The sequence below is a fragment of the Balaenoptera borealis genome (genome assembly GCF_965194805.1).
Source record: "Balaenoptera borealis genome assembly, chromosome: 3".
NCBI classification, from domain to species: domain Eukaryota; kingdom Metazoa; phylum Chordata; class Mammalia; order Artiodactyla; family Balaenopteridae; genus Balaenoptera; species Balaenoptera borealis.
The window spans coordinates 170219430-170237491 of NC_138866.1; the positions used below are offsets into that span (position 1 = coordinate 170219430).

General features: G+C 40.8%; 1 pseudogene across 1 annotated transcript; it reads right to left on the reverse strand.

The window, feature by feature from the left end:
• Positions 1–1405: 1405 nt before the first annotated feature.
• On the reverse strand, positions 1406–17711 carry LOC309625801 (large ribosomal subunit protein eL19 pseudogene; annotated as a pseudogene). Its single transcript, XR_014249444.1, has 2 exons — positions 1970–17711; positions 1406–1733 (listed from the first exon to the last, which is right to left on the reverse strand). The product of XR_014249444.1 is annotated as a large ribosomal subunit protein eL19 pseudogene (transcript).
• Between the last annotated feature and the right edge of the window lie 351 nt (positions 17712–18062).

The window sequence follows — 18062 nt, forward strand, 5'->3', positions numbered from 1 at the left end:
ACAGATATGTTAAAATTAGCATGTTGATGTTTCAGAGATTTGCAGGGATAAGGGGAGGGGGAGAAAGGGTCGGGGGATGGGTCACATACCAAAGGGCTTAGAACGGAGTCAGATTTCTCAAAGCCACCCCCAAAGACAGAAGAGAACGGAAAATTACCTTCAGAATGAATCAGGAATGATTTACAACCTAGAATTCTATTTCCAGTCAAATAACAAGAGTGAGTGTTGGACTAGACATTTTCAGACATGCCAGTTCTCCAAGCAGTGGATTCCCTATGGATCCCTTTTCAGGTTTTTGGAAGAGATGTTCCAACAAAATGAGGAAGTAAAAAAGAAAGAGAGAGAGAGAGCGAGAGGAGCAAGGGAGAAGAGAAAGGGAGATACAGAAAAGAAGGAAAAGAATTCCCATGACAAGGTTAAAAAAAAAAAACTGTGCAGAAAGCTAAGGGTGCACCCAATCCAGACTGGAAAAAGAGGCATGAACAATCTTGGAGGTATGTCTGCAGGGCTAAAACAGTAATAATAATAATAGGAATTGACTTATGACCTGATATGTCCCATTGTGTGAGAGGTGGCTACTCTTATACAATCAATTTCAGAAATTAACACGAAGAGAAATTAACCAACTCATATCTGGCTAGAATAACATTGATATAAGGAGTGCACAAGGACAAAAAAGTCATAGATTAACATCATCTAGGAATATAGTTGCAAAATTTTTATAGAACATATGAGTGAATAAATCCAACAAAATATTAAAAATAGCATGACCAATTAACATGTATTCCAGAAAATTTTTTATGTGCTTTTTTCCAAATAAATTTATTTATTTATTTTTGGCTGCATTGGGTCTTCGTTGCTGTGTGCAGGCTTTCTCTAGTTGCGGCGAGCAGGGCCTACTCTCACTGTGGTGCGCGGGCTTCTCGTGGTGGCTTCTCTTGTTGCGGAGCACGGGCTCTAGGCGTGCGGGCTTCAGTAGTTGTGGCACGCGGGCTCAGTAGTTGTGGCTCGCGGGCTCTAGAGAGCAGGCTCGGTAGTTGTGCCTCACGGGCTTAGTTGCTCCGTGGCATGTGGGATCTTCCCGGACCAGGGCTCAAACCCACATCCCCTGCATTGGCAGGCGGATTCTCAACCACTACACCACCAGGGAAGTCCCTTATGTGCTTTTTATTAAGGTAATATAGCCAGTTTAAATGGCAAAGGGAAATAATGGACTTTCTTAATATCATAACTTAGTTTTGTTTATTGGTTTGTTTTAAACAGCTGAGCTGGGGCCCATATACCATTAATGGGCAAGTCCCACCCCACCTCCCCACACTAGGACCTTTTTTAATCTGTTTCCATTTGTTTGTACATCTAGGTGCTTTTTTTTTTTTTTCTAGAATTGCCATTACATGATGCTATCTTTTTTTTTTTTAATTTTATTTTTATTTTATTTATTTATTTTTGTCTGTGTTGGGTCTTCGTTTCTGTGCGAGGGCTTTCTCTAGTTGCGGCAAGTGGGGGCCACTCTTCATCACGGTGCGCGGGCCTTACACTATCGTGGCTTCTCTTGTTGCGGAGCACAGGCTCCAGACGCGCAGGCTCAGTAATTGTGGCGCACAGGCCCAGTTGCTCTGTGGCATGTGGGATCTTCCCAGACCAGGGCTCGAACCCATGTGCCCTGCATTAGCAGGCAGATTCTCAACCACTGCGCCACCAGGGAAGCCCCATCTAGGTGCTTTTTGAAGAAACTGGGGGAAGAAAGAAAAAGGTGATGTGAAATGGAGAAGGATGAAGTGACCGTCGTGGTGTAATGTTTGCCCCTTCCAGTCCTTTGGACAAGACTCGTGCTTCTTTTTATAGCAGAGAGACACAGCCAGGAGAAAAAGACATCTGGTCACAAGAGAAATTCTTTTTTTTGCAAGGGAGCAATATTTAATTAGGCTTCACTCTAGCCTGGGAGAAAGAGCAATCAGCACACACACACCTGTCTGCACAAACAACATTACGATTTCCCATCCAGCTTCCTCAGCACCAGAGTCTTGGAAGGAAAGCAATGGCCTTCAACAGTGGATCCACATATCATTGTCACTGGAAAGTAAGTGTTCTGCTATGACTTAGTAAACTGTCAGTTTCATTTTTCAGGTTCCATGGAGGTTTACCGCTGGGAGTGGTTCAGAAGAGATTCCCTAGCTAATGAAATATTTGAGATGCCTTGGAGAGAGGTTACATTTGGACAGGCAGAGATGGAATGACTTTCTGGAAAAGAGGAAATAATACAAGAAAAGACACTGAGGGGGATTATTAGACAGGCTGTCCTTTAAGGAAGGAGTATGGTCTAGCCCAGCTGGAATAAAGACCCAGAGACAAAGGGTCTTTATGGAGATAAAGACCTGGCTGGTAAGGGTTTGAGATCGCCATTCAAGCATGTGCAAATTGTTATGTTGACAATAGATAGTCACTCTTGTTTTACGAGGAAGGAAATTACATAAAGAGTGTAGCCGAAAAAGTACTAATACTAAAGGCTGTTTCATAATCCAAGTGAAAAGAAATGAAGAGAGACCAGTAAGGATGCTGAATGTGGGAAGAGAAAGGGCAATTGTGATGCCATTATCAGGACTATTTAAGTCAGGAGGAGATGGATGGAGATCCTGGTGAGTCATAAATGGGAAGAGGTCCAGCAGGCATGTGGGACATGAACCTGCAGGTGAGGAGGAAAGTGGGGAGGCAGACAAGGTAGAGATGGAGCTTGGGGAGTTATTGATCCACACGTGGGGTTTTCCGCAGCTCAGTGCCAGGAGCCCTTCTCAGACCCAGGCTGATACTCCGCCTTCCTTTCTGCTCTGAGTCGTCACCAAGCTCTTGGCCTCGGTTCCTCCGGTCCTCCTGCGGAGAACACACTTTCTTCCACACACAGTGCTTTTCTTCCCTCCTCATACGGTCTAGCCCCACTCTGCAGCCTACTGAGGAGTAGAACCCAGTCCCCACACATACTCGCTTCTTTCCTCCAGGCTCTGGTTTTAAGATTTTCTTTCTAATTTTTGCAGGGAAGCAGACAGCCAACTGGGACTCAAATTTCGCTGGGTTCTTAGAGTGGGAATCCCTCATCTGTAGTTTCTGACGTCCTCTGAAGAGGTCAACAGGACGCTTCCATGAGCCCTTGGCTCCACTCCTCCTTTCCTGAGTTTTGGCTCACGATACCCTCTTCCTCCCAGCAGCCCCAGTAAAGGCTGGAACCCCTCATTTTGGCCTCCAGGTGAAACCTGGGCTGCAGGTGTTGGCAACTGGAAACTCTCCAGACTATATTCCCTGTCTAAGAACCAGTGTCCTCATGTGGAAAGTGGCCCCCACTCCCACACCAGTCTCACCCATCATGGCCTTTCCCACAGAAGCAAGCAGCCTCTTCCAATAAGAGTCTACGCATTTTATTCCTGAATCCCCCAAATTTCCAAAGTGAGAACTTCTCATTGTAGAACACAGAATTGCTGGAATTAAAACAACTTTCTTTACTCAAAATCCTGCTGTAGAATAGCTATACCCTGCAACCTAACTCAGAAAACAGAGCTGTGTTTCATTATTTCCCCCTGTGAAATTATTGTTGGGCTACTATTCCTGCTACTAAGGTAAAGAAATAGCCACAGTGCTATAGAGAATTCAGATACAGTTCTTTTCCGTCTTTACAGAATGAAGGCCCAAGATGGACCACATCTATCTACAAAATCTCTTAAACGTTGTGTTTGTCTGTGGTTCTCCCAATGACAACCACACCATTTCCTGAACATTCACAGTGCTACCTCAATGCAGATTCTTCAGACTTTAGGAAGAATGTGGATGGGCAGAAGAAAATAAAAGTAGCCAGAATTTTTTGTGTTTTTGCTATTTTTTTTTTCTCCACTCACATACTGTATTGCTTTGAAGTGGTCTATTACACTGTATCTTGAGATACTAAGCATAAAAAGTTTCCTTAGATATATTCATTCATATCTATGACATTTCATCTGTTTCCAGTACAACACGTGGGTAAGTAAGATGCAGTGAGTGTCAAGACTAATAGGTTTATCTTCTGCTAAAATGAATAATTTAATAGGCTCCCTTATGAAGGGTGACTTATAAAGCAGATATTTATGCAGTGATGCACAGTTTTTGTGTTTTCTTCAACACTTAAACTCATTGGATATGCTGGGCTTGTACTTTGTAGGAAAGTTTTAAAGGTTGTCAGAAATGAGAGGTGAAGGGAAGTTGAGGTTTTATCAACACCCTGGCATCATGGACACGAGGCGGAAACACACAAGGCATCTGGGTCTAAATGAACGGAGAACTGGCCGTGGAGTTAATCCAAGGACCTTCTGCATGTGTGATTTGGGCACTCACAGACCTGAGTCTTGATGTGCTGGCCTGTAAAACTGGACCCCACCCAGAGGGTCGTTTTGAGTCTCAAATGAAATAATGAAAAAGAAAGAGTTTTTTGTAACCTGTAACATACTGTGGAAAAGTAAGGTCATTCTACCATGGGGTCAGTGTTTCACTTTGATTCTCTTACCTCTGAATACACAAGCAGGTGTGGTTCTCTGGGTCCCTGATTGACAGCAATGCCAAATAGGCAAGTCATGATGTAGAGGTTCAGCTATTTTGCAATCATCTATGGGATTAAAAAGAAATACTACAGTGTGGGGTGCCACCCAGATCGTGCCTTCAGCACCCAGGCACGCCCTTCCCCAGCTACTGTGAGTGTGGCAGCGGGCCGCTCACAGCTGAGTCCTCTCCAGGAACTGCCCACATCAGCCGGAGACTGCCTTCCCTCGAGCAGCCTGCTTCTAAAGATCCCGTGTGCCAGCACAAAGGCCCCGCCCCTTGCCTCCTCTGGGGATAACTTGGAAGAGTCTTTCAGCTGGAGGGCGCTGTGGAGTCGGTGGCGGCCCCTTTTACAGGGGCATCACCACAGTTCATACTCTCCCCCTGTCCCATCCTGCTTCCCCCCCACCCCCTTGTGAGGACTGTTCCCAGGTGCACTGCCTAAAAAAGACTCCTGCTTGTAAATCTCCATCTCAGCAACTGGTGTCTTTTAAAAGCTCTCCACGTAATTCGGATATCCATCAGGGCTGGAAACGGAAGTTCAACCTTTCCAAGCCCCAGTTTGTTTATCTGACAATTGGAATAATAACTCCTTTAGAGAGTTTTTGTTAGAAGAGATTTATAATGTGATAACACAATATCTGCAACATTGTAGATACTCAATGACTGTTGGTTGTGGTTTTCTTTGTAGCCAATCCGGAAGAACAAAGTTTACAATCCTGTGTGATTGGGCCTTAGGTAGGTGTGCTCTAATTAGATCTTCAGACAAAGGCAATAATAAAAATAATATTTAATTCTAGAAAGATTAAGAGTAATTTATTTGGGTATCAGATACCAAACAAGAGATAGTGAGAAGGCTATTGCATGAACTGAAGGAAACATGATGTTTGTTATAGAGAGATTTTTGTAAGAAAAGAACTCATACACACCAAGTTTATTGTTGAATATTGTTTGAAAAAATGATGACTAAAGTTTATAGCTAACATGAGAGCATAATATATTTGGTGCGTGTTGGCTCAAGTCTCAGGGATAATTAAAAGATCAAAAATATTAACTAGGAAGGTAAAGTAGAAACTTTGGGGAGAACTCGTATTTGTTCTTCGCGTAATTTTAAAAATTGCCATTTTATAGGAAATGGTGACCAGCTTTTCTCATCTAGAAGAAGAGAAAACTATCTAAATCTCTTGGATTTCATTTGGGAGGTGGGAGTTGTGTGGAAAGGCACACAACTCTTAAAATTTTTCATTTTCCTGCTTAGGTACTTTTTAAAAAAGGGTCAAGGTACCCTTACCTTCTGTACAAAAAGATACTCATCAAAAGAATCTGTTGAGTTATCCAAAGAAAAGTAATTTCTGCATCTTAAGTAGGATTGGATGGGACAGGATACTGTCAGGATTAATAAAGAATAATTATTCAACTTGTCCCCCAGTATTCCAGATTAGTTTAAGAGCTTTAAGTTGCTTAATTCAGAATTTTTTCCCCTAAAGAATTTATAAATGATTACCTGACTTTGATCAGAGCAAAACTCAGGTATAAGAACTAGGTTGTTTGCACTAAGGTTTGTCACTAATTTAAAAAGAAAATCAGATAAACTAGCTAATTTTCATATTATTTCCCACTTGTATTTACCAGTTGTAACTCAGTCTCCTAGATCTTTGCAACTCTTAGCAACAAAATAAGATCACAGTTAATATCTTTTGTAACTTTTTTAAAAAATTTAAAATACTTCAGATATATAGGTAAGTATATATAGAGGCTAATTTAATGAAGGCTCTTATACATGACACCTTATTTTATAAATTCTTGATAATTTTACCACATTTATCTCAGATTATTTTAAGCAATAAAACATTATGAGGTATTTGAAAACCCTCTCTACATCCCACTATAATCCCATTCTCTGTCTTCCCTTCTTAGAGGTAACTATTATCCTGGATTTGCATTTATCATTACAGTAATTATTTTTACAATTTTCATATATATATGCAAATAATGATTGAAAAATATAGTAATTTTTCATATAAATATCATATTTCAACATGATTTCTCTGGTTAAATATTAAGTTTTTAAGATTTATCTAAAGTGAGATGTGTAAATTTAATTCATTCATTTACCCGCTATACAGTATTTCTTTATATGATAGATAACAATGTATTCATCCACAGTCCTGTGTTTGATAAGCTAGTAGCTATTTCTAATTTTTCTCTATTATAAAGGTCTACTGTGCCCTGGATGAGGGCTTCTCTGTGGTCTATACCAAAAGTGAAACAGTTGGGACCCAGGGCCACAAACACCTTCAGTTTCACTCAGTGTTTCTAATTTGCTCTTGACAGTGGTTTATAATGTTGCATTCTCTCCAGTGCTATACAAGAATTCCCAGTTCCTCACAATCTGATCCTCACTTAGTATTACAGATTCTCAAACTCTGCTAATCTGGTGGTAATAAAATTCTCCTTCCTTCCCTTCTGACTATCAGTGCTAAAGGTTCTTTCCTATGTGAGTGAATTGTAGGATCTTGAAATTTTCACATTTTGAGTGTACATCATAACAGAAATAAAAGTCAAGTCCCCTTTCTTTTAAATTCCATCATGAACTCCAATTTTTTTTCTTTTTGTCAATTGTAGTTTAATTTCTAACTAGTACAGATTTGCCAGATACAATGAGTTCAAACCTTAGTTCCATCAATTATTAGTTGTGTTGCCTTGGGCGGGTCACCTCAACTTCCCTTTGCCAAATTTTCTTTGATTATAAAATGTAACCTTCGCAATCTTTGTGGTCCCTCTGCCTTAACATTCTATGTGTCATGATTTTCCACAGTGGTGGTATTCTCTTGTACATTTTGTTTCCAGTTTTATTGCAATATAATTGGCTAAAACATTGTGTTAGTTTAACCCATACATCATAATGATTTGATATATGTAGATATTGCGAAAAGACCGCCACAATAAGTTAACATCCATCACCACACATAGTTACATTTTTTTTCTCCCTGCGTTAGGAAGTTTTATGATCTACTCTCTCAGCAACTCCATAATTACTTTAAATGGATGAGTGGCTTGGATTCCAGGTTTCCAAAGATAGATGCTCAAATCCCAGTGCATTAGCCTGAAAGGTTTCCTCTCCTCACTAACGCGTGGACCCAGACGCAGGGGCTCCAAGGGAGGAAAATGGTGCCTGGAACACTTGAGCTAAGTAATGTCTGGGAAGTGCTCCATCATTCCAAACTCAGTGATGGAAACAATATCCCAGGAGCATGTGATTTGAAGGAGGAGCTTGGAATCCTGCCTCGCATCCTTAGACTCTATGGTTATAATCCAGGACTCTTCCTTGAAGACAGAGGAGCACATTATCAGTGAGAAGATGGAAAGCATCATGGCTGCAGGTGCCTACTTTATCATTAAAGTAGGTTCACAGTCTAGTTTTCGTCACATACTCCCTATGTTACCAAAACTCTTTGAGATTTAGTTTCTTAGTCTGTATAATATATTTACTATTAAACCAATGTTTATTTTAGTCTGGCAATAATATTTACTTCATAGGCTTATTGAAATGTTTAAACAAAAGGTGTTTAAACCCCTTGGCATAGATTCAAACATGTCATAGTACTTACTATTACTTCTATTTATAGTATATATTATTTAATTACTGTTGACATGTTTCTTTTACTCACTACACGGGGAGTGCCTTAAATACAGAACATTTGTCCTGCTCTACTGTCCCTTTGGTGTCAAGTTTAAAGACCATACATAATAGACACTCAGAAATGTTTTGCATTAATAATCAAGGTGGCACTTTAGGAATATTAATCTAGTAGAGTCACATGATAGATCCGAAAGTAGAAAGCCTAGGAGATTGGCTAAGACAGCGGCCCCCAACATTTTTGGCACCAGGGACCAGTTTCATGGAAGACAATTTTTCCACCGACTTGGGGGGGAGGGATCGGGGGGGAGATGGTTTCAGGATGATTCAAGAGCATTACATTTATTGTGCACTTTATTTCTATTATTATTACATTGTAATATATAATGAAATAGTTATACAAGTCACCGTAATGCTGACAGGAGGTGGAGCTCAGGCGGTAATGCGAGCGATGGGGAGCGGCTGTAAATACAGATGAAGCTCCGCTCGCTCGCTGCTCACCTTCTGCTGTGCGGCCCAGTTCCAAAGGGGGCCCAGGTTGGGGACCCCTGGGCTAAGAAATCTTTACAATACGAGGAAATTTAATGGGAATGTGTGATCAGAAATGACGATAAGGATAAATAGGGGTTAAAGACTTAACCTCGGTCTCTGAGGGAGCCAGTTTCTGTCTAAAGGGTGTCATGTTTTCCTGGTAGAGCCCTAGATTTGGTCTTTGCTCGAAAGCCACTTACTTTGAGAATGTTTTCCTGGGTGAGAATGGGGATGAGAACAGTTTACTTTTGAACACAAAAGTCCTGGTTTCTTTATGGTTCCTCTAAACTCAGGTTGAAATTTAACAGCACTTTTTAAAGCTCCTTTCTCTCTTTGCATATGTTATCATATGTAGATAAAAGAAACTAGCTGGATCTTTGGACATTCTATCTGGAAATCTCCTTATCTGGATCCACAAGTTCATTAGATACATGTTCTATTTTCCACAGGTGACAGTTTTTCTTTTCTTTTCCCTACGACGTAATACAGGTCATCGTTTCTCCAGCATTTTCCTCACTGTCCTTCAAGTCCTCCCAACTGTCTCCTGAGGCACTTCCAGCCTCCACCTGCTACCTGGTCCCAACACTGATACTACATGTTTTGGTGTTTGGTTATGGCTGCATCCTGCCTGGTAACAAATTCTGTTCCAGATAGACTGCAAGTACGCCAAGAGATAGACTATGGGAACTGCCAGGCTCTTAAAGTCCGGACCCAGAAACCTTGCAACATCACTCTGATCAAGCTTCCCCAGATTGAAGGGGAGGTTCCATAGCTGCCACCTCTCGATGGGAGTGGTGTCAAATAAACTGGAGATATTTTTAATCTATCACAGATGGGGAAGGATGAAGGGGGAGCAGGTTTGAAGATGAAAGTTCAATTCAGCATCTGAAATTGAGAGAGACAAGTTAATATTTCAGAAGATGCAGCAACATGGATGGACCTAGAGATTATTATAATAAGTGAAGGCAGACAGAAAAAGACAAATATTATATGATATCAATTATATGTGGAATCTAAAAAATGAACTTATTTACAGAACAGAAACAGATGCACAGACATAGGAAACAAACTTATGGTTACCAAAGGGGAAGGAGGGGAGGGCTAAATTGGGAGATTGGGATTGACATATTCACAGTACTATATATAAAATAGATAAACAACAAGGATTTACTGTATAGCACAGGGAACTATATTCACTGTCTTGTAATAAACAGTAATGAAAAAAATGTTTTCAAGAATACGGGTATATACGTATATGTAATGTATAACTGAATCACTTTGCTGTACACCTGAAACTAACCCAATATTGTAAATCAACTATACTTCAATTAAAAAAAATTTCAAATAGACACTTGGATATGACTGTGGACCCCCAAACAGAGCTCTGAGCTTCGTGGATAAATCTGGGAGCTATGCAAATGGACAGTATTACCCCCAAAGAGAGTGTGGAGCCAGAAGAGGAGAAGGCTCAATGCTAACGACTGAGAAACTCCAGGTGAGGCAATTCGCGGTATAGGAGAGGAAGACTGTGCAGAAGGACAGGAGGGAAACCAGGCCAGTGTGGCGTTCGCAGAAGTCAGAGAAGAGAACAAGTGAAGACAGCAAGAGTGCTCAAAGGATGTGCGTGCTCTTCCTCACCAGGCGTCCCTCCAGCTCCACTGAATGGACCACATTCTAGAACAAAAATCAACAACATACTCTCCTACTGGGTTAAAATTACCAGCAGGGTTTCAGCCAGACTCTGAAATTTGCTTTTGTGCAAGTCAGAAAATATTTAAATAATGTGAATTTCCGAGGGGAGAAAATTTTAAAACCGAATAAACTTGACAGCCATGACACTTAGAGGCTGAGCAGAATATATTCGTAATAGGAACAATATGAGGTCCAAGAAAAAAAGGGCATAAAACCAACAGCGTGTCTGCAAACTGTCCTTGTACGCAAGAATCAGACATTTTGCCATTTCACCCACTTGTTTTTAAGGAGAAGGACAGTCTTCTGGGAAAATTAAGAACAAAGATATGATATATCTTCTCACTAAGTATAGATCATGTAAGAATGCTGTTGACATGTAGAAATTTCCTTTCTACTTCATGAAAGTGATTGTGTAAACGATGGCCACTTGGTTGGTATTGCAGGACAAGTACAAGCTGGCTTGCGTTTATTGGAAGTGAACACTGCAATTTGCTCAAAATATTCTTCCATCCTAGGACACCTTATTCATCCTCAGACCAGCTCTCATCCACTCAGGATGTCAGGACTTCACCTCACCTCCTCCCTGGTCTCCTCTCTTTCAATGGACACAAAGCACCAAACATAAAACAAGAACATCTAGAGTCTTTGCTCTTTAAGAGGCCCTGGAACCCTCTCTATGGAAGGAAATTATAATACACGACATGAACTGTTTCATCAACATCCTTGGGGTTGTGAGGGTTCATCTCTTGTGGGGAGGTAACCGTAAAGCCACTTTTATATGGATATTTCCAAATTCCTGAAGCTCTGGAGAAAATGCCATCCACATAAAATCCTCCATGTTTAATATAAAAAGCCAACCCAAAACTTTGCTGCCATACCTGTCAGGGCAGGTGTCACTTCCTTCAGGTTGGTTGTCTCTGAAATATCCCAAGAAGGATTGTAAAGTCCTGACAGCAATTAAGTATAAAAATGCAGAGAAAATGGCTAAAAATATTCAGAGAGAGGTGAAATGTAAAAGATTCCAGGAAGGTGCTGGGAAACTGCACGTTTTTCCAGAAGATTGATTTGAATTTTGGAAAAATCTTCTAGCTGCCCAGAGTTTATGCAAATCCAAGTTCTGAATGTTTTCTAAGTCTACCCTATTAATTGTAATATATAATGGAAAAAACTAATTATCTTGGAACTGTGCAGCTGCATGCAACCTTCAGATTAATATCAGAGTTCAAAGACAGAAGCAGATGTGTAAAGCAGAAGTGATGCCAGATATGTACTTTGGAGCAATAGGAAATATTTGGTTTGATGAAAGTCTTATTCAATAATAATTTTCCATCTCTCAACCATGGCGATGGGATTAATATATATTAGTCTGTCAAATAGGTTGCTGTTTTTCATCATATTTGTTATTTTTCCATTTGGGGCTTAATAGACAGGAAATTGCAGCTTTTTCAGAGCTTGTGTAGATTTTGTAAATCCCAAGTGGAAGATACTCAGAAAAACAAATTCAAATAAGGTACCTCTGTTATTGTCAATTGAAATTTATTATTCTCCTTTTAGCAGAACTGAGAATCACGCTACACAATTCAATTTGCTGAAACTTGTCTGTTAATTTTTCAGCTAAATAGCTGAGATTTGGACACAAATTTTTAAGACAGCAAATGTTTGTTGGCATCATGCTTTAAGCAACCTTTCTAAATGCCTTGGGAAGCCAGCCCAGATTTTGGGGGCTTGGAAAAGCCCAAAGTCAAAGATGCTGAATAACCACAGTGACTCTGAAAGAGGCCTAGCTTTTTGACACTGGCTTATCTTTACTGAAATCCAGCCTTTGATCAGAAGAGTATAAAACTATTTCACTTGGAAATGATTTAGTTAAAAGTGTCCACAGCAAAAGTGACAGGAAGAAAATACAGCAAAATGTAAAGAGTTGTCATGTGTGGGTGGGAGGACTATGTGTGTCTTTCGATTCTTCTTCCAATTTTTCTTCCTTTTTCTAAATTTTCTGCAATGGGAATGGAATGGTGTTTAACGGAGATAAAACTAAGTATTTTTAAATGTTCTAATTAAAGGTTACCTCACATCCACCAGGTTGCCAGCTACTTTATAAAGTGAACACATTAGCTTAATAAGTGGCTAGAATTTATAAGTGAATTTTTAAACTCTCTAGTCCTCCTGGAAATGTATATTTATTGATAGAGAACAGGGAAACCTACGTCCCCCGACCTCCAGTATTTGGGGAGTATGAGCTTTCTCTATTTTCATATACCAATCAATAATATGATTTTTTTTTTCTTTATCTTACAACCTGAAAACATGGTACAGAGTTAGTGATCTGTTTTCCTTAACAAGAATCAACCATCACTACGTCTTGGCAGATAAAGATACCAAATTGTAGGGTAATGAATTAGGAAGGGTTAGATCCAGGACAGTCGTCAGGGGAGAGGCAAGGCTGATCTTCCTGGACTCAGTCTCATCCAGATGTTACCACCATAGAATGAGCCATTGGAGGAGACATGAGAGAAGATACAAACTCTAGCCTGGAAAGCAGCATCCACCATCAGTAGCGGAAGTGAGGGAAAGGAGAACGGATCCTCAGTAACTCTGCAACCAAAAGCCAAAATAATGGGCCAACTTCTGGACTTTCTCCCTGGTACAAAGGACGGTGTGACTGCAGAGACTCAGTGCCTGTATCTGCTGCCACTGTGTCAACAAGTGCTGAGAAAGCAATGCCCGGTCGTTAATCCATCTGCCATATTTGGAAGCCCCTACTCTATGCTAAGCGTTATGCTAAATGTTTCACATTCCTTATCTCATTTAGGACTCACAACTCTATAGCAGGTGCTGTAATCCTGCTTTTCCAGGAAAACCTGAAGCTCAGGGTGGTAAATAAACTTCTCAAGATCACACATCTAGGAAATGGCAAGAGTTGGAGTCTGAACCCAAGTTTGTGTAACTTCAAAGCCTTCAGTGTTATGATGCATTTCTCCTAACATCAGTTTCACATAGTGACACATGTCTGGCTCTTCGCAACTTCATAACATCATCACATGGGTTCTCACACCAGCACTGTGATGTAGGCGAAGGTATCACTTCTCTCCTAGACATAAAAGCACAATGAGCAAAGGGATAGAGTGCCTCGTTCAAGGCCACAGACCTAGAAACAGCAGAAATGGGGCACCAACCTAGGATTCTGGTCTTTTCTTTTCCTTTTAGTCCATAACGCATAGTCTGCGATTTCTCATTTCACCAGTAAAATGTCTTTATGTAGCAGTGAAAGCCATACGTTTTCTACCCACTGAACAGGAAGAATAATAACCCAGGCAGAACATAGGACGTTAATAATCCTGCCAGGATTTGGGATTAACCTCTCCCTCTAAAAGAGACAAAATATGCAAACTCTGACTAGCATAATGAGTTAGATTTGCATCTTATCCTAAGTATGGATTTCATTAGTTACTTCATCTATGGCTTTTCTATGAAAATCTGGAGCCTATATTTTATGAGCAACAAAGTCCTGTTAGATGCCTGTGATGAATTCCTTTTTAGCTTTAAATACCACCATCGGGATGACAGAAGTCCTATTCAATGATTAACTGCAACCTATTTTCTACATGTTTGAACCAAAGTACTTTTTAATTGGATGCTCTCTCCTTCAGACCTGCTTTGAAGTTCTCCATTGACCAGTTATTGCCACAATAAGGCTGGAAAACAACCCCTCCAAAAACAGAGTGGCTTATAGCAACATGCTGTTATTCTCACGCTCTGAAATCTGCAGATTGGCTGTGGTTCTGTGGCTCCAGGGTGGGCTCGGCTGGGCAGCTCTGCTTTAGACTGTGGCTTGGCTGATCTGGGTACCAGGTCAGTCTCCAAGTGTTAGGTTCAGATCTATACCGTGTAGGTTTACTCTGGAGACAAGGCTAGAGTGGCAGCTGATCCTGAAATTCAGAAGGCCCTCCAGAGAGCACTTAAGCCATGTCTGAATGTGTCAAATGTTACCAGGATGGGTCTGTAAGGATTCCTGGGAGGCTTGGGTTTTGAAATATAAAAATGCCTGTAATAGTGCTTTGACCACATCATCTTTTTGATGGGGGCAGCTGGGGAGATGCAATATCCCCATAGCCATAAAGTGCCCCTCCACTATCTGCAAGCTACAGCACACTTTTGGACTATGGGATGGAATAGCTACATAACACAGGGCTAAACAACAAATAGGTTCGGGTGATAAAGTATAATATACATGGTTACATCAAACCTAGAGCTGAACCCAGGCTTATGACAAATATCAAAACAGTGAGTGAAAAGGACTACACTCTCCTTTTTTGCCCTAAAATTTTAATTTCCGTGGAGGGAGTCATGAGGATCTGAGGCATCCATAGACAGAAAATTTTAATGAATAAAACATTGTCAACTTGGTTCCCTATTTCCAAACTGATTAGAATGGCAGAGACAAAAATGATTGTTAGTGATTTTTTTCCCCACATTGCAATACCCTGCTGTGATTATGTTTTATTTTGCATAATGAAAGGAGAGCACCTACTCAAGTGGCCTAAGTTTACACTTGCATGTTTCAAATATTGACATTCATAATTTATGGTCAGCTGATTTATACTAATTCATTTGAGTAGACAGAAAATGCTTCTCATTAAAAATAAATTCCTAACACATGAAAATTTTATCTTTTCTTTTTCCATGTTGAGTTTTTCACAGTCATTGGATAAATATTGCTGCAAAATCTAATTTTAAATTCTGATACATTTTTATGCCCTTATATTAAATTCTGAACACATATCCTATGTCTGGGAATATTATGACATAAAAACTGAAATACAAAATGAAGCTATTGCAGATGTCTAACAAGAAAACATGGACATACAAATACCCTTGTAAATCTCAGTAAATTATGATTCAATTTTGCTCCAGATTTTAAAACGTTGCTTGTTGGTTTGAGTGGGGGTATACTTGCCCCACTTTGCACTGTCCACTTCCCATGAAAAGCAATCCTGTTATCTATCTGCTTTGACCCCTTTGGATGCACAGTTGTGGTGGAGCCACTATTCCAATTTTGCCCCCTGAGACAATGCTTCCTTCTGCACTTTCTCAGTTTATCCCGCATAGGCCATGGACATGCAACCGAAGGCTTTACAACATCCCCTGGCTTCCAGGAAGATATAGACTGACCTAGGTTTAGCCATCCCAGGAAGGTTCTGGTTTGCTGGGAGGGGATTCTAAGAGCCGGGACATCATCACAGATACTGGCCAAGCAGAGCTGTTGGCTTTAATTGCCACTTTCAGTCAGATCATCTTTAATTTTATGTTTCTTTATATGAGAGTTCCATATACCATCTCATGTGAAAACAAGGTTCTCCCTTCCTTAAGTTCCTTATAAGCACTGTCTTACAACCAGCTCAGAAAATAGGAGGCAATGACAACATTCTCTGATGTGCTTTTCACTGAGTCCTAGGAAAGCTTACTCTCCAGATCTATCTGTGTATAAATATACAGATAGTGTGCTCAGTGACCTCCTAGCAGTCACTCAGTTTGTGTCCTTCTTGAGTCAAATTTTTTAACTGCAGAAATTTCGTAAGAGGCAAACTGGTGATTGAGGAGATCACATCATTTCATCTATTAGTGTCTGCCCATGAGCTCACCCTGCAATCTTCCATGCACTTTTCATAAGCACCAAGAGAACAGCATTGCCACCAATGCTGATGGGCATCTCACAGGTGTAGGGAAAGATTCTGCAAATGCCTTTTCTTCCTCATATTTACACCTTTATGAGCCTTCATACAATTTTAGTAGGCATTTATTTGTATACGTTTATGGTGTCCAAGAACATGCTTAATCATTGTTCTTTAATATTCTCTGTAAAAGGAAAGCCTCCTCTGTTGTAGCACACAAAGGAAGGTGATAAGTAAAAGTACCTTCTATCCCTGGAGACCATGATTTCTCAAAGAGCTTTTACGTTGATTAATACATGTAATATTCACAAACACTTTGGCATGAATATAATGCTACTAAAGCAAAGGAAATCGTGAAAAGTACTGGTTTTAAAGCAGATGACTCCGAGAATCACCTGTTCTGTCTTTTCACCATCAGCTGGTTAGTTATCTTCGTCACAGGCCAGCCTGGTTCCAACTGCCCAACTGTGAGGTTAGCCATGGGGTCTCCTACCATTTGTCTTTTGTTCTTCTTGAGAAGATTTTTTTTTTTTTTAAGGCAGATAAAGGCTTGTTTTTTATTGAATGAGTGGTCTATCTAATTGCCGAGGCCACTATGTACAGAGAAAAGAGGGAGAACTTTATTTCTTGGTCTCTTCCTCCTTGGACAGAGTCTTGATGATTTCTTCCTTCTTGGCCTGGAACCGGTCTTCATGGTGCTCGCGGGCTTCCTTGGTCTTAGACCTGCGGGCCTCAGCCTGGTCCGCCAGAAGCTTCTCGCAAGCCTTGCCTGCCTTCAGCTTGTGGATATGTTCCATGAGAATCCGCTGGTTTTTGAACACGTTCCCCTTCACTTTCGGGTGTAGGCTGTGATACCTGCGGTGGTCAACCTTCTTAGATTCACGGTATCTTCTGAGCACCCGGCACAGAATTCTCATCCTCCTCATCCAGGTTACCTTCTAGGGCATTAGAGCGTTGGCACTACCCTTTTGCTTACGTATGTCCATACGCCTGCCCTTCCTGTGGGCCAAGGTGTTTTTCCGGCATCGAGCCTGGGAATGGACCATCACAGGCTTCCGGATGATGAGCCCATCTTTCATCAGTTTCCGGATCTGCTGACGGGAGTTGGCATTGGTGATTTCCTTAGTCTCATTGGGGTCCAACCAGACCTCCTTTTTGCCACAGAGGAGGACACTGGAGGCAAGCCTCTTCTGAAGCCTGAGCGTACTCACGCCTGCGGCCGCAGTGGTGAAAGGCGAGAAGATTTTAGATAAGTTGGGAATCAAATGAAATGCCATTTATTTTACTAATTGTCCTTCATGTAAGTCGAAGTTGCCATAACTGAATTGGCTGAATCTCTAAATCCCCCTGTGACCTTTTATCTGCTCTTTAAAGTTGGTTCTGTAGTTTAGTTTTTAAAGAGGTATTCTCAGTTATTGAGCCCCTACCGCTCACCCTTCAGGTCTCAGCTTAAGTATCACTTTCCCACAAAACATTCCCAAACTATCCCGCCTACGTTTGGTCACCTGGTAATATGCACACGCAGAACACTGCAAATTTCTTTTAATCTATATCCCGCAGCTTTAATGACCTATTTCTTCCTTCTTTAATAAACTATAACTTCCAGGACGGTGGAGAATGCCTCGTTCACTAGCCCCAGCCTCAGGCTTAATGTAACAGCCAGTGCATCCAGATCCAATATAAATTTGGATAAATGTGAATAAATGCAGGGCAGCACGGTACCACTGAGGATGCCAAGCTCTAGAAGCACCTCAGGGAGTTCATTGTCTAGTCAGGCATGCAGGATGGATGAATATAAATACAAACAATATGAAGATAAAATAAGGAATAATCAAATGCTTTTTGAAAAAGCTATAATTTCAGTGAGGTTTACAAGGATTTAAGGGAGTGAGGACTGTGGCTCGGGATGACAAAGCAACCAGAGGGATGAAGCAACTTAGCTCCACGGAGAGGGACTCACCTTGGCCATGGTG